The following is an 18918-nucleotide window of genomic DNA, read 5'->3' as shown; positions in this document are numbered from 1 at the left end:
AATGCCTAAAATAAGGTATCAAATGTCATCCCAACATATACACACACAAATAAAAAGTATGTGAGGTATAAGTATGTTAATTACTTAGCCTTAATTATTTCAAAAACTACCCATTTGTCAAAATATCTATAACTTAATTTTTAATTAAAATTAAATGGACAGAATTAATATCAAGAATATATAAATATTTAAAACGACTAAACAAAAAACCTCAATCTTTAACAAAAGCTAACAAGATGAAGAACATTCCTCAAATGTTGAAGTTAGTCTATAAACATTTAAAAATGTTCAATCTCAGTGGCCATCAGAGATTAAAATTAAATCCACTTTGAGATTTCATGTGACCATAGTAAATATGGTAACCATTAAGAAAATAGCAACAAACACTGGTGAGGATGTAGCCAAAGGAATCCTTATATAATTATAGTGAGCATGTACACTAGCTAATATGGAAATCAGTAACTACATTTCTCAAAAACGTCAAAACAGGTCTTGTATATGACTCAGCCATTCTACTCCTGAGGTCTCCAAGAAAAATCAGCACATGACAAAGACATACATACATCAATGTTTATTTACATTTATGTTGAAGGCACCTAAACCTATAACTATATAATAATCCTCACAGATCCCACCATAAAATGAATATAGGTTACCATCTTCATTTTACCAAGAACAAAACTGAAACTAATATAAATTACATGAGTTGCCTTTTGTTATATGGCAGGATTCTTAATGAAAGTACTCAAACCAAATAATTAATCTCAGATTAAAAACCCAGCCCTTATGGCTGGAGGGATGGATCAGGAGTTTAGAGTCCATTCTGCTTTCCCAGGGGACCTAAGACCTCATCAGGTGGCTCACAAACACCTGGAACTCAAGCTCCATGGGCCCTGATGCCCTCTGTGCACACCCACAGGCACCTACACACATATGCATGTACACATACGTGCACACACATCTATATACACAGATAAGCCCATAAATTAACTATTTAATTATAAATCATTTTTTAAAACAGCGCTTGGTTCATGTCCTGCTTAACAACTGAAAAAACTCCTGAGAACAGTCCAATGTTAAGACAAGGATAAACAGACTCAAATGATTCTAATGCTATTCTAGGTAAAATGAAGGAGGCAAGAAACATACTATACATGGAATTACATATTCATCAAACATACCTTCCTCAAAATTATTTTTAATAATTTTTTCATACAAGTAAATTAACGGCCAGGCAGTGGTGGTGCATGCCTTTAATCCCAGATCTTGGGAAGTAGAGGCGGGCAGATTTCTGAGGTTGAGGCCAGCCTGGTCTACAGAGTGAGTTCAGGACAGCCAGTGCTATACAGAGAAACCCTGTCTCAAAAAAAGCCAAAAAACACAAAGAAAAAGAAAAATTAAAAGAAAAAAGAAAAGAAAAAGGACAACCAATATTTACTTACCTGGAATAACTCTGCATATTCCCTATGCTTGTTTTTATGACTTGCTGACAAGGTGATTAATAAGAAATGCAAAACTGGTTTATAAGATCAAAAGAATCCAAATAACTCTAAATTCCTTATGGAGAAAGTAGCAATATTTCCCCTAAGCCTTCATACTTTGTAAGTCAAAACAAAGTTAGGCACTTGAGGCCAGAGCGATGGTTCAGGGGTTAAGGCATATACTGTTCTTGAAGAGGACCCAGGTCTAGTTCCCAGCCCCAACACTGCGTGGCTCACAACTGCCTACAGCTCCAGCTGCAGGAGATCCCACAGTCCCTTCAGGCCTTTATGCCCTCACTCACACGCATATACCTATACAAAAGCCACATTAGATGCATAATTCAAAACAAAATAAATCCTTTTGGACCCAACCTTGGACAATAAAATGCCTTCACTTGTTAGTGCCTCCCTTCATTCCCAATATAGCAATAATGATCTTTTTTAGGTTTTCAAAATCAAAACATCTCTTTTCTTGGAAAATGTATTTATTTTTAATTTTTTGCTACACAAGAAAGACTTATTTGTACTTTCTTTCCCCACCTTTATACATAAAATTCAGTACGTAATTGCTTTTGGCTGTCTTGTTGATGATTTTGTCAAGACAGAAATAATAGCTCACAAACAAGACACTGAAAAAAAGGGTAAAACTCTCAGAAAGGGGCTGGAGAAATGGCTCAGCAGTAAAGGCCACTGACTGCCCTTCCAAAGGATGCCAGCCCAGTTCCCAGGATGCACACAGGACAGCCCACAACCGCCTGCAACTCCAAATCCAGGGGAGCCAATGTCTCTGCCTGCTATGTACACATGTGCTCATATGCAGGTACACAAACACATATACACACACAAGCATTTGTATTATATTTAAATAAGAATAATTTTAAAACAGTATAGCATTGTAGCATTCTATAATAATTTTTAATCTCTTGAAAAGCACTATAGGCATTAATTATACAAAAACACTTGATGAGAGAAGAACTGACGACAGAAGTTTCTTATACGTATACCTGAATGTCTCAAATACTTTCGACCCTGTCACGATACAATCTGCTATGGACAAAGGAAAACTCAATATAAACAGTACACTAACATTTCCCAAAGGTAAAATATGTTAACATGTTAATGTCGGTATATGCAGGAACTTTCCCCTGACTTTCTCTCACAGATGGATACCTGAATGAAGCCTTCTCATGCCAAAAACAAGACAACTAAAGGCTTTGTGGGACCCAATATGCAATTTCCTGTAAGATCATTTAGATGTCTTGCATTAAGTTAGTTGGTCAATATTCTTACTAATTTCCACCTCAGGCCAACGATGGACTGGTCTTATCTATGTGTGAGTGTAATACACATACATAATACGTATTTTATATCATATACATAAAACACTGGAGAAGATAGGTGACTTTATATTCTATTTCTTTATTTTTAATCATGGGCTGAATTTTCTATAATAAATACATATCATTTTTATGATCAGTAAAACTATATAATTCTTTACATTTTAATTGAACAAGTAATAAGTTAAGTTACATAAATTTGTAAGTTTAAAGCTAATTTTTGCACAGAAATTTATCTATTGTTACTGTTGCTTTGTAGACTGATCTTATACTTCTCCAAGGAAATCCTAGTGGCAAGAAACTAAAACATAATTCAATTAAATTCAAGGTTCTTAAAGATTCTCAAAAAAACATTACTAGGGTAGAAGTGTGTAACAGGAAAAGAAAATCTAAGAGAAAAACATATGAGTGTAATACTCAACTTCACTTTCCAAACATAAGGGGAAAAAACAATAGGGGTTTTCTGTATGATTTTTACAATCCTTTCCTAAATCCTAACTTAGACCGTTATCATTTGCTTTGCTCTCTTTCTTTCAGACTTCTTTGATTCAAACTAGCAGCATCTGCAGCATCATCTGAAAGTTAACAAGCATGTGGACTGCCAACACTAAAGGGCGCAGCGGTGGCCAGGCCTGTCTGACAGTTTCCCCAGCGCACTGTCATTTAGTCAAAACATCGTGATTTATAATTAAAGGTATTTTTAAATCAGTTGTAAATTAAAGAGGCTCTGTCACACATTTCCAGTTGTCTAAACACTGACTAGACCTATGGAACACTGTATCATCAAAGACTTACCTGCAATATGTGGCAGACAGTGAGCCAATAACTATGCCACACCCACACCTTTTACTAAGGTTCCATGCTGTAAAGCCATGAGAACCAAAATCTTTCTTCATTTTCACACTAAAAAAAAGTTTTAAAATGGGATTCATGGTATAATGCCAGTTTCTTACACCAAAATGAATAAATATATCAAAATTAAAAACAAATCAATAAACCCTTTGCACAAGAATTTCACATTCTAAACAAAATATGCTATCTTCAACTAAATCATGATGATCATACTAGAAGTTAAGGCATATAGATACACATACACACACACACACACACACACACACTGAAATTAAAAGAAAATAATTTATACTCATTGTAAGCTTTATATAAAAACATTGTTTTATCTCTCATTCATACTTGCAGATTTTGTTTATGAACTAACTTTCAATAAAGTCATTTTAAGTAGTATATGACCATTCATCCCCTTGTTCTTATCATGGATAGTTTTCTATAACATTATCAAACTTCCCTGCCAACATTACAGTTCAACACAAGGATCTACTGTGGATTTGGGACTTTAGTAACAAGCGTTAACAAAAGTCATCAAGCACTCCTACCTTGGACAGTCACAGCACAAATGCCAAGAGCAAACGAAGCATCTGAAAATGCAATTGTGACTCACACATACATCAGATACCTAGGAAGGTACAATAAAAGACTGCCCCAATAGTTTCTTTTGCTTCCTCTCTAAGCTTATCTGTGGTAACAGAGCCTGGTTTCCTAGTCTCAAAGCATTCCTAAGCATTACTTGGTGCTAAAGAGAACAACTCTAAAGAAAGCCTTTGTAGATTTGATCTTTCACCTTTGGCAACAAAAGTCATCTATTTCTACCAGAAAGCATTAAAAGATGACCAGAAGAGCTTCGATAGCTTCCTTTGATTATTTGACAAGGTTTGAGGAAAAACAACACAGTCAGAACAAAGTAGGATAGGATTTCTGGTCTTCATCACTGGGCGGTGTCCTGTTTGCACTTCCCAAACGTACATGAAACCCTCACCCCTGCTCACTCACTTCTTCCAGGACAGCACTAAATGTGCATTTATTGCTCCACAATAGTGTGCACTACTTAGACTGATAATACTTTGATGTTTAAAGATTCCACTAATATTTTTATATTTAAATAAATTAATTTTCCTATTGATGGATTTTGTGAATTAGTATATAACAAAAAAAACAAGATATATATTATGTGCTGTTAGCTCATTGCTACATAAGATAAATCTTTTTTGTGTGTGAATTTCAACACTGAAAGCTTGTGAAAATAAAATTTCTCATACTTTAATACTGACAGGATAAAAAAAGTTACTTTATTGTCTTTTCTTGTGTAAAACTACAAAGGTCAAGATCCAGAGTTGACGAGACCACAGGCACTAATTAGGGAGACACTGTTATAAAGGACAGAGCCCACAAGTGTCAGGACAGGTGATGTAATACAGATCTTTACTACAAAGCAAACTGCCTTGGCAATCAAGACAATTCAGTTACACAATGAACAACCCCCTTCCTATGTGAGTAAAAAAAATGCCTATTCCAATACTTCACTGTGAAACATTAGGAAAGCATCAGCCATGATCAAATCAATAGATCTCTTGGGTAGCAGAGCTGAGATACACAGCCCAGTCCTACAGCAAGAAGCTCCCTGGCTTCTTTCTGAAAAGGATCTTTGCAGAACCAATCTGAACAAGCAAGCAGTGTAACACAGAAGGCATAATTTCTGAATGTTTTCTTCTCAAATATTCACTATATTACAGAAAATTCAAGTATATAGGTGGTACTTTAGACTGCAAATGCTTACATAAATCTCTACCTGGTAATAGCCATGCACACTGTGGGCATCCTACAACTCACTTTGCTTTTTATTCAGACAAAGTATTAGTTTTCCCCCAGGGAATTTTTCATTGAGTTTGTTTTGCTGTTTCTCTTTCCCTCTTCTCCTCGATCCGCAGGCACTCCTGCACTCTTCCATACCAACAGCCTCCTTTCCCCATCATCATCCTACACATCATTATTTGTCAAATCTTGAAACATACTAAAAAAAATAAAATAAAAAGCCTAAAGAAATCTGAAGGTAGAATTAAGAAAAATGAAATTTACATTTATGTAACCAAGGTTCTTTCTGCAATATCAACTTTTCAGTTGAATATTTCTAGGGTTACATTTATATACTTCAAGCCATGAATGGCATATGAAAGATGTTCTATTTTCTGACACTGGATAGTCTGCCCCTGCTATGGGTCTCTTAAAGGCTTCTAGGATGGACCCGTGTGCAGGGAAGCTCCTTTCTCTGGTTCTACTGAATTTTCTTTCTCTATTCATAAGGTAAGACTAACTTTTAAAATGTTCTCAAAAAGCACAGAGTATAATATTCCTATAATCATTAAAGTTTGAGTTTGGGTGTGGTCAATTTCTCCAAAAATTTGAAGGAAATATATAGAACAGAAATAATCGGAAGCTTTTTCCAAATGTTGTTAAAATTTACTCAACACAAAGATCAGTCTCAATAGTTTAAATGCTGAGTATGCTTCTTTCTAGCCAACTCACTTTATGCAGGCTGGAACTGAATGTTAAGGTTTGTTATTTGCACTGTGAGCTGAAATTGTGACAATTCCTTGATCCCACAGATGCTATGATCTTGATGTGGCAAAAAACAAAACTACTAATCACAATGAGTTGATACTACCTTCTATATAAACTAACAATTCTGGCTTCTCTTGGAGTAACACACACAAAGGTGTATATATATGTTCATGCATATTCATATGCATGTGTATTTATGTACTATATATACACAGAAACATACAGAGGGGCATCCAATTACCTTTGCATCTTGATATGGTTTATCCTAAATGGAAAAGGTCCTACAAAAGCCTTTGCAAGATCCTGTTTTGAAATTTTAATATTTGCCTATTTATAATGGGTTAAAATTCTCACTAAAGTCAGAATCTTGGGTTCATATAATTTATATTGATAAATTATAACGATATTCATAATAATATCCCAACAGAGGTGTCTGTCACTTCAGGTAAGATAAATAATCTTGGCGGAATTAAAACAAATGTTGAGGTGATTATTACTGTGTACATTTCAAAGCAACCATAAGCTTCACAAAATGAATCAAATTCACAATTGCAATTCTCACAAAGTTTATGTAAGGACTACTTCGAAAGGTCATCCATCTGTCGTTCTTCACAGAAATGGGAAAAGAAACTAATAATTTGTCCTTGTTTATAAAGATGTGACTATTTTTGAATTTTTATTTACATTTAAAATGAGCATTTCTTTAACATTTGTCTTAAAACAGTGATTTTTTTTGATGATGTACAAAAGGGTATTTATGAAAGACTTCAATCTTACAAAGGATTTACACTAATCCATGTGTGTTCTAGCATACCACTACTACATCTTCATCTTTCACAGGTCTAAAGCACATATGTTCACCCATCATAGTGAACTGACATGAGGCTCACACTGGCCTTAACCAATCATCTGAGAATACATTCAGCTATGGCTTTGTAAACACCATTATGCTTTCCAGTAATCTCTGTAACATTTCTTCCTCTGGCTAACCCTAAAGGTGACATATTTTCTTAAGCATAACCATATGGGGATTTTGAACATTTAGATATTATAGCATAATCTTATCAACAACAAAGAGAACACACAATCAAGTTACCAAACAAATTTCAATGATTTCATAATGTTTTAGGTAATTACTATATTTTAGGGCTACATTTGGAGAAATCTCTGGTTACATGAGCCTGCTAGCTGTGAAGAATATAGGCCTGATGGCTTTGACAACAATTATTGTTGAATATTGCAATGTCTAGTGGCCTATCTCTTCTCTATCACATATTGACTGAAAATACTGAGTATATAATTGTTGGTTTTCTACTTTTAAATTCTAAACAATAGCAGATATTAAATAAACATAGATCATATCAAAATAGACAGCAAACTACTGCAAACTATTTTACAGAAAAGAGGCCTAACACTATCGAACACACAGTCCCAATAAAAATCAAGTAAAAATGTATCAGTTTGAAATGACATTTAGCAACATTAGTCTTTAACAGTATTAGAGATTATTCTGCAAGAAGTTGAAACTGGAGATACACATTAAGCTTTCTTTTCTGACAATTTTCTTCAGTTCCGAGGGTTAGATGCAAAGGTAAGCAAGTCTTTCAAAGGTTACAGTAAAACAACAAGAAATTGTATGGTTGCAAAATGGAGATCATAAATATAACCTAAAGAAACAAGTACTTAAAATAACCCTCTACTGTCAGCAAATGGGACTGTGTCTTGTGACATTTTAGTGATGAATTTCAAACCAATTATGCAGAGTGAGAGACCTTGGAACACTCTGCCATAAATGAGCCATCTCTATCAAATCCTCTCTTCAGAGCATAGGCAACTGCATGGAAGACAAGGCAGAAAAGAGCGTAAGAGCCAGAGGGGAAAGGGGACACCAAGAAAACAAGGCCCTCTGCATTCACATGATCCAAGCTCATATGAACTCACAGACACTAGAGCAGCATTCACAGAGCCAGGATGGGTCTGCAACAGGTCCTGTGTGTGTGTGTGTGTGTGTGTGTGTGTGTGTGTGTGTGTGTGTGTGTGTGTGTGTGTGCAATGGCTTCCAGTTTAGTGTTTTTATGGGTTTCCTGAGTATGCAAATGAGTTGGTCTCTGCTTGGGCTCTTTTCCTTCTGTTTGTCTTGTTCAACTTGGATGTGTTTGTTTTTGTTTTGTTTTATTATTATCCACTAAAAGCCTGTTTGTTTTCTTACGAGAGACAGAAAGTCTCTCATAAGTGGATCTGGATCGGAGAGGAGGTGGGGAGGAACTATGAGGAGCACAGGGAGAGTAAACTGTAAACCAGATATACTGTATGAAAAAAAGAATCTATTTTCAATAAAAAGAGAAGAAAATAAAAAAGAAACTTTAAAGAATAAAAAATTAAGTACATATACTTATGAAATTAGTAAGTTAAATAATTACATTTTCATCCATTATTTCAAAATCTCCACATTGTTGCCATCCTGGGTGCAAGTGGAATTTAATAAATATATGATTAAATAAGTATATGAAGGACTTAAGCAATCTTTATCAGATCTCAGAAACCAAAACTAAAATTACATTAATCAAATGTTACTCTTTAAAAGAGATTTATCTTTAAAGATATCTAAGGAGTTAGGTTTCCTTGAAATTAGGTATTACCTATAACTGGTTCTCTGCATTTCACAGATTATTCAATTTTTCTTTGACGTTTTCTAACACCTGCAATAAAAAACTGCCACATGCCATCTTATAAACACATATCTTCTCATAAATCCAGAATAGCTGGTACATGAGCATAGGAAACTTTCAACAACAACAAAATGTATGTATAGGTTCTATGTCTGCTTAGTGTTGTGAGCATATGTCAGCTAATATGCACATATGAACACATGGTTCAGTATCATTTAAAGAAAAAAGTAACAATAAACGGATGATTTTTACACAGACATGTCTATTCTTATTCTGCCCTACAGCAAGAAAATAAAACAAAACTATGTGTCCATCAACAAATGAATGGGCAATAAAAATGTGGTACATACACACAAGGGAATTTAACTCAGCTACAGAGAAAATACAATCTGAGGGAGAGTGAACAGCCTGAAAAGTCTCACAGTAATCTAGGGAACTGAGACTGACCAGGACCGTAGTCTCATGCTGTCTCAGCTGTGGGGCTAGCTTGTAACTTTGTATGTATGAATTTCAGTGAGATGAGTGCAGGAACAGACCTTTAAGGAAGAGCATAAAGGTGAAAAACAGGAGCAGAGGAAGGGCAGCTGCAGGGTACACTACACATGAAAGCAGAGGAGAGGGCACCAGAGCTAAGGTACAAGGGAAAGTCAGTGAGACAGGGGAGGCAACAAAAGTAAACGTCTTCAAAATGACACAGGACCCTAATACAGTACAATGAATTTAAGAAACAACTGGAAAAAAAAGAAACAACAGAAAGGATGTCTTTCTTTTTTATATTATATAATATATACTATATAATATGTTATATATCATATATTTATACTTTTAGTATTGCATATATACATATATGTGATATATATATATATATATATATATATATATATACACACACACATACATACACACACATATGTGTGTGTGTTGGTGTTTTAGTTAAAAAATAATCAATTTGGTAACACTTTTTTAAGATTTATTTATTTATTATATGTAAGAACACTGTAGCCATCTTCAGACACTCTAGAAGAGAGAGTCAGATTTGTTATGACGGATGGTTGTGAACCACCATGTGGCTGCTGGGATTTGAACTCAAGACCTTCAGAAGAGGAGTCAGTGTTCTTAACCGATGAGCCATCTCTCTAGTCCCTTGGTAAGACTCTTATCAGTTTTTTTTTCCTACAACTGATTGTTCCATACAAAGTAACAAAATATTTAATTTATGAAGTTGCCAGTCCATAGTCAAAAACTCTGACCCAGAATTGTTCCTGTCGGAAGGAACTGCAGGGACAAAAATGGAGAAGAGACTGAGGGAAAGGAGGTCCAGTGACCAGCCCAAATTGGGATCTATCCCAAGGGGAGGTTCCAAGGCTTGACACTATTACTGATGCTATGGTGTGCTTACAGACAAAAGCCTAGCACTGCTGCTCTCCAAGAGGCCCAACAAGCAGCTGACTGAGATAGATGCAGATACTTACATCCAACCATTAGACTGAAGTCAGGGACCCCTGGGGATGAATTGGGGAAAGGCTGGAAGAAGCTGAGAAGGAGGGTGACCCCATAGGAAGATCAGCAGTCTCAAAAAACCTGGACCGGTGAGATCTCACAGACATTGAGCCGCCAACCAGTCAGCATACCGGAGCTGGTCCAAGGTCCCAACACATACACAGCAGAGGACTGCCTGGTCTGGCCTCAGTGAGAGAAGAAGCACCTAACCCTCTAACCCTTAAAAGCCTGAAGGCTTCTGGGAGTGCGGGGGTCTGGTGAGGGGAGCAGGAGGGGGAAATCCTCTTGGAGACACGGGGAAGAGGAATGGGAAAAGGAACTGTGGAAGGGTGGACTGGGAAGGGGGTAATGACTGAACTGTTTAAAAATAAAAGTAATAAAAAGAGAGAGAGAACGAGAGAAAAAAGAAGAAAAGAAAAGAGAAGAGAAGAGAAGAGAAGAGAAGAGAAGAGAAGAGAAGAGAAGAGAAAAGGAAAGAAAAGAAAAGAAAGGAGAAAAGAAGCAAGGAAGGAAGGACTCACTCATGAATTTATATTACTTGACACTTTAGTATAAGTTTGAAGTATACTAACACTTTTACATACAACTATAATTTCTTAAGGGAACATTTAGAAAAATAAAAATCAAACATTTCCAAAGACTAAATTATTCAGAATTCCAGCCAATGACACTGTAACATTTTGGGACTTCAATGCCATAAATAAAAACTGTAGTTCAACCTGAGTGCACACATCTTTAATCCTTCAGCAAAGAAGGCAGAAGCAGGTGGATCTCTGGGTTTGAGGCCAACCTGGTCTACAAAGCTAGTTCCAGGGCAGCCACAGCTACACAGAGAAACCATGTCTCAGAAACAAAATGAGAAAGGAACTGTAATTAATTAATTCACATTCAATTATTTAAAAAAAATCTCTACACTCAAGAAATCCCTTGACTTTTTCAATTTTCTTTCTCTACAGTCAAATTCACAGTCAAAGGTAATCTAAATTCTGAAAACTCAACCTATAATTCTTATATTTAGGCTAGCCACTTTAGTTCCTTTTCAATGGACAAACAGGTAAGCATGGGACAAACCCCATGTTGTTCTCACTTGAAATTCAAACAGTAAACACAGTTCTACATTACCTTTCTATCTCTTCAATAGATGTTAACACATTGTAACCTAGGTATCTCTTCTCTACACATCTAATACAGATTTTCTATTTGTTCATTATTTTTTTTTTTTAAGACTGAGTAATTCTTTATTTCCACATACTTAATACTTAATGAAGGAGCTTTCCTTAAATATTCTCTCCAGGGGAAAACAGAGCATGACAGCGGCCTCCAGCTGCCCCGCTCAGGGCCTGGGCTCCTCCCTGCCCGAATGGTGAGGTGGAGGGGTGTATTTGCCCTCTTTCATTAGCTTCTCCCGCTGTTTCTTGATATCATGCATTCGCCTCATCGTTTTGTACCGAAGCAAGCACTCTTCGAAGTCATCGAACTCTATCTTGCACTCCTTTTTCGCCCGGGTCCCACCGATCCCGTGTGCACACTCTATCCACTCTTTTTCAAACGCGTGGCACCGAGCGGCGTTCTTGTAGGGCTGTTCTGCGCTTAGGAACATAAAGTGCCGGTCCAGGCTGATGCCCAGCTTTTTCTGTATGTCAAGGAAAGGCATGGCTCTGCAGTGCCCTTGTCAGGTCCCTGGTGCAATTCCCGACCGCCGGCTGCGGGAGGACGCAGACGCCTTATTTGTTCATTATTACAAATAATTGTTATTTGTTGATTCATTTGGCTTCATCTACATGTCATGTATGTATCATAGAAAGCAGTTCAACTAATTTGAGACTACAAGTTAAATTTTCTTAAATTATCAAATATTAGAATCATCCAGAATGGCAAAAACATTCAAACCATAAGAGGTAAACAAGGCTGGAAGTGGGTATGTGTCATTCCTTTCCATGACAGGCTCCTTCCTTTTGTGGAATAGTGAGAACATGCGCAAATTTCACTTTTACTCATTGTAAATACATTAAGTTTGTGTCAATTATATACACTTAACTTAATGTATATGTTATATATTCTATATTTTGTCTACCCTTCATTATTCATTCTACAGAATAAAATTTCCATATTGAAAACTGAGTTGAATTTTCTCTTTGTTTGTTATCTCAATGCCCTAGTAAACTAATTCACTATCTTTAAACTCTGAATCAAATGTCTATGAGATAAAATGTGATAATACATACAAAAACAAAGGGGAAACAAAATTTAAAAAGCCACAAGAATGTTTGAGTTTTGGTTTAGGTGGAGGTTTTATTTCATTCAATTTAAAGTTACTTTGTCCATTTCTGCACAGCAATGTATTTCCTATAAGCAAACATTGATCTCAATTTTAGTTAAACTGGGCTTTCATCTTATAGTCTTTAAATTAGTTCTTGACTCTGTTGGCAGAATACCTATTTCCTCTTGTTAGTCAATACCTACTTAGTAAACCAATATTCAGAATTTTAACATGTGAGTGTCTTATCTACAGAGCCATTTTCAAATAACCAGCACACAAAAAATTCTTGAATCAGTTTGAAGAAGTAGCTGGGGAAGGGGACGTGAAAGGGGATAACATTTGAACCAACTTGGGAAAGTAGCTGTGAAGGACAGTATCTCTCTCAATGAGAAGCACCATGAGCACTGTGGTCTGCTCTCAATGACCAACAAGGCAAAATTTCAGCTCTGGACACAGTAGTCAGTAGTTCTTTCTCATTTGTCTTCAAAGGAAGAGCTGAAATATCCATAACCATGCAGTAGAATTATTCCTCAAACATTGTTACTCAAGGTCAAAACCCAAAAATCTGTATCCATTCCTCTGTTGAAGAACATCTCAGTTCTTTCCAGCTTCTGGCTATAATAAGTAAGGCTCCTATGAACATAGTGGAGCATGTGTTCTTGTTATATGTTGGAGAATCTTTTGGGTATATGGCAGGAATAGCTGGATCCTCAGGAAATACTATGTCCAATTTTCTGAGGAAACACCAGACTGATTTCCAGAGTGGTTGTATCAGCTTGCAATCCCACCAACAATGGAGGAGTGTTCCTACTTCTCTACATCCTTGCCAGCATCTGCTGTCACCTGAGTTTTTCATCTTAGCCATTCTGACTGGTGTGAGGTGGAGTATCAGGGTTGTTTTGATTTACATTTCCCTGATGACAAGAGGTGGATGCTTGCAGCCAGCCACTGGACTGAGCACAGGATCCCCAATGGAGGAAGTAGAAAAAGGACTGAAGGAGCTGAACGGGTTTGCAATCCAATAGGAAGAACAACAATATCAACCAATCAGAACCCCCCCCCACACACACACAAGAGCTCCCAGGGACTAAACCATCAGCCAAGCAGTATACATGGAGGGACCCATGGCTCCAGCCACATGTGTAGCAGAGGATGGCCTTGTCAGGCATTAATGGAAGGAGAGTCCTTTGGTCCTGTGAAGGCTGGATGCACCAATGTAGGGGAATTTGGGTTTGGGGAGGCAGGAATGGGTGAGTGGGTATTGGAACACCTTCATAGAAACAGGGGGTGGGGTAGGGGGTTCCAGAGGTGCAAACCATGAAAGGAGATAACATCTGAAATGTAAATAAAGAACATATCCAATAAAAATTTTTAAAAAAGGAAAAAAGTCAAAATCTTAGTATGCTTAGGAGCTCCTAAAAACAGTTTCCTAACACTCTAAGCAAGGACTTAGGTTCAGAGAGATTATATGAATCGCCTTGAATGTCTATAGCTAGCCATTTATAACCAAAGACAACATTTTCTAAGTCAGGTAATCTGTTAACAATACAATGTTCTATTTTTATTTTACTCTAAAAGTTTATGTTTAAATGAATTAATAGTATGCACTAATTATTTCTCACACTCCATATATAATCAACAATTTATTCATGTGAATTTATAGGTACTAGAAAAACATAAAGTATTCATCTACCTATACTCCTGTCATTATGTAATTCATAACAAACTTCATATACTTTGGCTGTGTATCTGTGTGTGTGTGTGTGTGTGTGTGTGTGTGTGTGTGTGTGTTGCTGCCAACTTTTGATTGTATCTTAAGTAAATTTTCAGAGGAGATATATTAAATATTTCTTATTACAAATCAAAATGTTCCATTTCATCTGCTGTCATTTTTCTTGTTCCCACCGTAGTTGCTTTAACACTTCTTGTAGGACACATCTATGAGTAATTTTGTCTTCAAAGAAAAATTCTATAAAATTATAGCTTGGCTTCTTCTTTTAACACATTGAAGACACCATTGTAATTTCTTCTACTTTGTGGTGTTTCTGACAAAATGTTTTTGACAATTATTTCTCCATGTAATTATGTCATATATTCACTATCCATATGACCTCTTAAAATGTTGATTTTTCTGCCTCTCCCCCTCCTCAGTTCCTCTGTGTTTGTGTGACGTGTTCACGTTTGCGCACATGTGGGAGATGCACCACAGGATTATCACATAGCTTCCTCAATTGTGCTCCACACCATTTTTCTTTTAAGATTTTATTTTCATTGTATAAACATTTACAAGCAAATATGCATCACCCTGTTTGTCTGGTGTCCTCAGGGGTCAGAAGAGGATGTTGGATATCTTGGAGATAAAGTTAGATATAGTTGTGTACCATGTGGAAGATGGAAACAAAATTATTGTCCTCTGCAAGAGCAGCAGTTTCGCTTAACAATCTCTAAAGCCCGTTCACCTCAGTTTTTGAAACTGAGTATGTCTCTCCTTAGCTGGCACTCACTGATCTATCTACTCTACCTGCCTCCACCTGCTCAGAGCTTGGACTGTAGACCTCTGCTTCCACACCACTATGATGTTTTCTTTTGGTTCTTTTCAACACTTTTGGTATAACCTGATTTAATGTGATTTCCAGTGCATTTATACTGATCATGGTTAAGATCTTATATTATGGAGTTATTAATTGTTCAAGTATTCTTCCACGTTTTCTTCTGCATCCATTTTGGGGTGCTATAAACTGTTATGTGACATTCCATAGATCTGAGGCTTTAATGTCCTTGCAGGCTTTATGTATATCTCCTTTTTCACAGAGTGCTTGAGAAAGGATAGCTTCTACTGCTATATCTTCACAGTCACTACTCTTTTCTACGGCATCGAATGTCCTATCACACTGAAGTGCATTTTATTTCAATTTTATTTTTACCAAAAAAGAAAAAAATCTCAGTTAGTTCTATTTTATACCATTCAATGCTCTTTACTACAGTCATGTTTTCCTTTGAGTCTTTTGGCATATTTATAAAATCTGTTACAAAATGTTTCCATTCCAATTCCATGATACTCCTTTCTAGGCCAACTTTAATTGATTTTCTTCTGTTTAAAGCTCCTATTTTCCATCTTTAAAATTTAAGTTTAAGGTCATTACTTGAAATATAAACTTTTGGCTGCTGTGTTCAGAATTTGTTGTTGAATTACTTTAGATAATATCAAGATACTTTTTGGCAGTCTGTTTAATAACTTGTGGATTGTTTAGTCCTTACGAGTCTCCTTTTAAAGCTCTATTAGGACAAATCTAGATGCCACTAGTACTTGTTGGGTCCTACTAAATTGGGGTGATCCTTCTGAGGTCTCACAAAGGTCCCTCAACAGCACATGATTGCCTAAGAAGCTTTCCTTTCAGTATGTCCATTCAGTGCTCCCTTCAGCCATGTCTTAGAGGGGTCTGGGTTGAAGGAAAACCTTGGTGCTATCAATGTAATGTTGCTTGTACAGACATGTACAATAAGAGTTATAGGGACATGGAGACTTCTGCCTAGATTTCAGAGAAGACCTTGGAGACAATGTATAGCAGGGTTAACATCTGTGTTGGCAGTCCCTGAGAGAGCAATGTGTAATGTTGTGAAGGTCTGAAGGTGTATACCTAAGCACTAAGAGAAATCCCAAGAGGTAGAGATGTCAGGAACATAAAACTGAAGAAAGTAAGTTGCAACAAATGAAACCAGCTATGGGAAGAGGACATATACTACAACTGAAAGCCCATAGGGGCAGGACTACCTTAATCACTGGGAGTTCACATTGTGTGCTATGTGTTTCAGATGTTGAACATGGAAGTATAGAATTTCATGTCTGCTTTTCTGGTTTGCATGTTACTTTGATCCTGTGTATGTTTCCATGCCGCAATCCTGTCTTTCAACGCCTCAAGGTTTACTGTGCCCCATTCCTCTATTTCAGAGCAGCAATGTTTACTGTGTTGTATTCATTGGAAGACAATAACTTATTTTGAATTTTTACAGAGCTGGCATCTAAGAATATATCCCAAGTCTTAAGACAGTCTTGGATATTTGAATGTTGTTAGTAATGTTGAGATTTTTGAGGACTATTAAAGATGAACTAAAGATGCATTTTTCATTATGAGATATCCATGAACCTTTGAAGGCATGGGCAAAATGCTATGATTTGAACCGCAATTGTCCCCACCCCACCCCCGGGCCTGTGTGTCTTGGTCTTCATTTGGGAACGTGGTCGATACATCAAGAGGCAGACTTAGTTGGAAGGCGTGGGTCAATGGGGACATTTAAGGGTTATTCTGGTCTCTAATCACTTTATATATTTTTACTGCCATGCATGCCCACTGCCTTATAGTTCAACTCAAATACATGGGTCAAGTTAATAATAGATTGAGGTGTCTAAAGCTGTGACCCAAAAAGACCTGTTCCTCCTCAGGTATCATAGCGGGTATTTCTGTTGTCCTGATGTGAAAAGTAACAAATACAATTCCGTGGATGTGAGCTAATATTACTCCTTTGTGATCCTTTTCTCTATTTTGTTGTAAGAAGATCCTGATTGTTAATGAAGATCCAATTAAAATGTTACCTCTGCCAATCACGCCTTCCCTAGATCCATGCTGAGTGTGCTTAATAAGATACTTGCCATTCAGTCGACACATTTCTTTATTTTTATTTTTATTTTTATTTTTTTTTTTTTTTTTGCTTCTTTTCCAACTGGTAGTCACTGAGAAAAACGCTGATGTCATACTCTCTTTTAAAAGAACTTTTCCAAATGCATACACCATATTTTCACTAACTGTTTTTCATGTGCATGTGTGCTCATACATTCCTATTCTTAAATAATAAGGAGCTTTTTCAATAAGTATAATGTTACTCATTGGTGTGATTTCAAGACTGATCGTTTGGCACTGGACAACCAAATGGTATGCTCTTCCTTTGGGAATTCCCTCTCCCATGCCCAGTTTTCCTCAGTTGCCTAAACAGAGTAGGGAAGCATACATAGAAGGATTTGTAGGGAGGAAAGGGAAAGGAGAGATGTGATTGCATTATAATCTCAAAAAAATGATAAAATTGCAAAGCTTCTGAAAGGCAAAAGATACCGTCAATAAGACAAAAAGGCCATCAACAGATTGGGAAAGGATCTTTACCTATCCTAAATCAGATAGGGGACTAATATCCAATATATATATATAAAGAACTCAAGAAGGTGGACTCCAGAAAATCAAATAACCCCATTAAAAAATGGGGCTCAGAGCTAAACAAAGAATTCTCACCCGAGGAATACCAAATGGCTGAGAAGCACCTGAAAAAATGTTCAACATCCTTAATCATCAGGGAAATGCAAATCAAAACAACCCTGAGATTCCACCTCACACCAGTCAGAATGGCTAAGATCAAAAATTCAGATGACAGCAGATGCTGGCAAGGATGTGGAGAAAGAGGAACACTCCTCCACTGTTGGTGGGATTGCAAGCTTGTACAACCACTCTGGAAATCAGTCTGGCAGTTCCTCAGAAAATTGGACATAGTACTACCGGAGGATCCAGCAATACCTCTCCTGGGCATATATCCAGAAGATGTCCCAACCGGTAAGAAGGACACATGCTCCACTATGTTCATAGCAGCCTTATTTGTAATAGCCAGAAGCTGGAAAGAACCCAGATGGCCCTCAACAGAGGAATGGATACAGAAAATGTGGTACATTTACACAATGGAGTACTACTCAGCTATTAAAAAGAATGAATTTATGAAATTCCTAGGCAAATGGATGGACCTGGAGGGCATCATCCTGAGTGAGGTAACCCAATCACAAAAGAACTGGCACAACTCACTGATAAGTGGATATTAGCCCAGAAATTTAGAATACCCTAGATATAAGATACAATTTGCTAAACGCATGAAACTCAAGAAGAATGAAGACCAAAGTGAGGACACTTTGCCCCTTCTTAGAATTGGGAACAAAACACCCATGGAAGGAGTTACAGAGACAAAGTTTGGAGCTGTGATGAAAGGATTGACCATCTAGAGACTGCCATATCCGGGGATCCATCCCATAATCAGCTTCCAAACGCTGACACCATTGCATACACTAGCAAGATTTTACTGAAAGGACCAAGATATGGCTGTCTCTTGTGAGACTATGCCGGGGCCTGGCAAACACAGAAGTGGATGCTCACAGTCAGCTATTTGATAGATCATAGGGCCCCCAATGGAGGAGCTAGAGAAAGTACCCAAGGAGCTGAAGGGATCTGCAA

General features: G+C 36.9%; 1 protein-coding gene and 1 pseudogene across 41 annotated transcripts in view; both read right to left on the bottom strand.

Moving 5' to 3' along the window:
* The window catches only part of Zbtb20 (zinc finger and BTB domain containing 20), a 758704-nt gene that overhangs the window by 666710 nt on the left and 73076 nt on the right, over nucleotides 1-18918 (bottom strand). The window lies entirely within an intron of this gene.
* On the bottom strand, nucleotides 11604-12103 carry Ndufs5-ps (NADH:ubiquinone oxidoreductase core subunit S5, pseudogene; annotated as a pseudogene). The gene has a single exon (NR_002445.2). The product of NR_002445.2 is annotated as an NADH:ubiquinone oxidoreductase core subunit S5, pseudogene (transcript).

Source organism: Mus musculus, chromosome 16 (genome assembly GCF_000001635.26).
Source record: "Mus musculus strain C57BL/6J chromosome 16, GRCm38.p6 C57BL/6J".
Taxonomy (NCBI): Eukaryota; Metazoa; Chordata; class Mammalia; order Rodentia; family Muridae; genus Mus; species Mus musculus.
The sequence above is the reverse complement of the archived record's forward strand: the minus strand, read 5'-3'. Positions and strand labels throughout refer to the sequence as shown.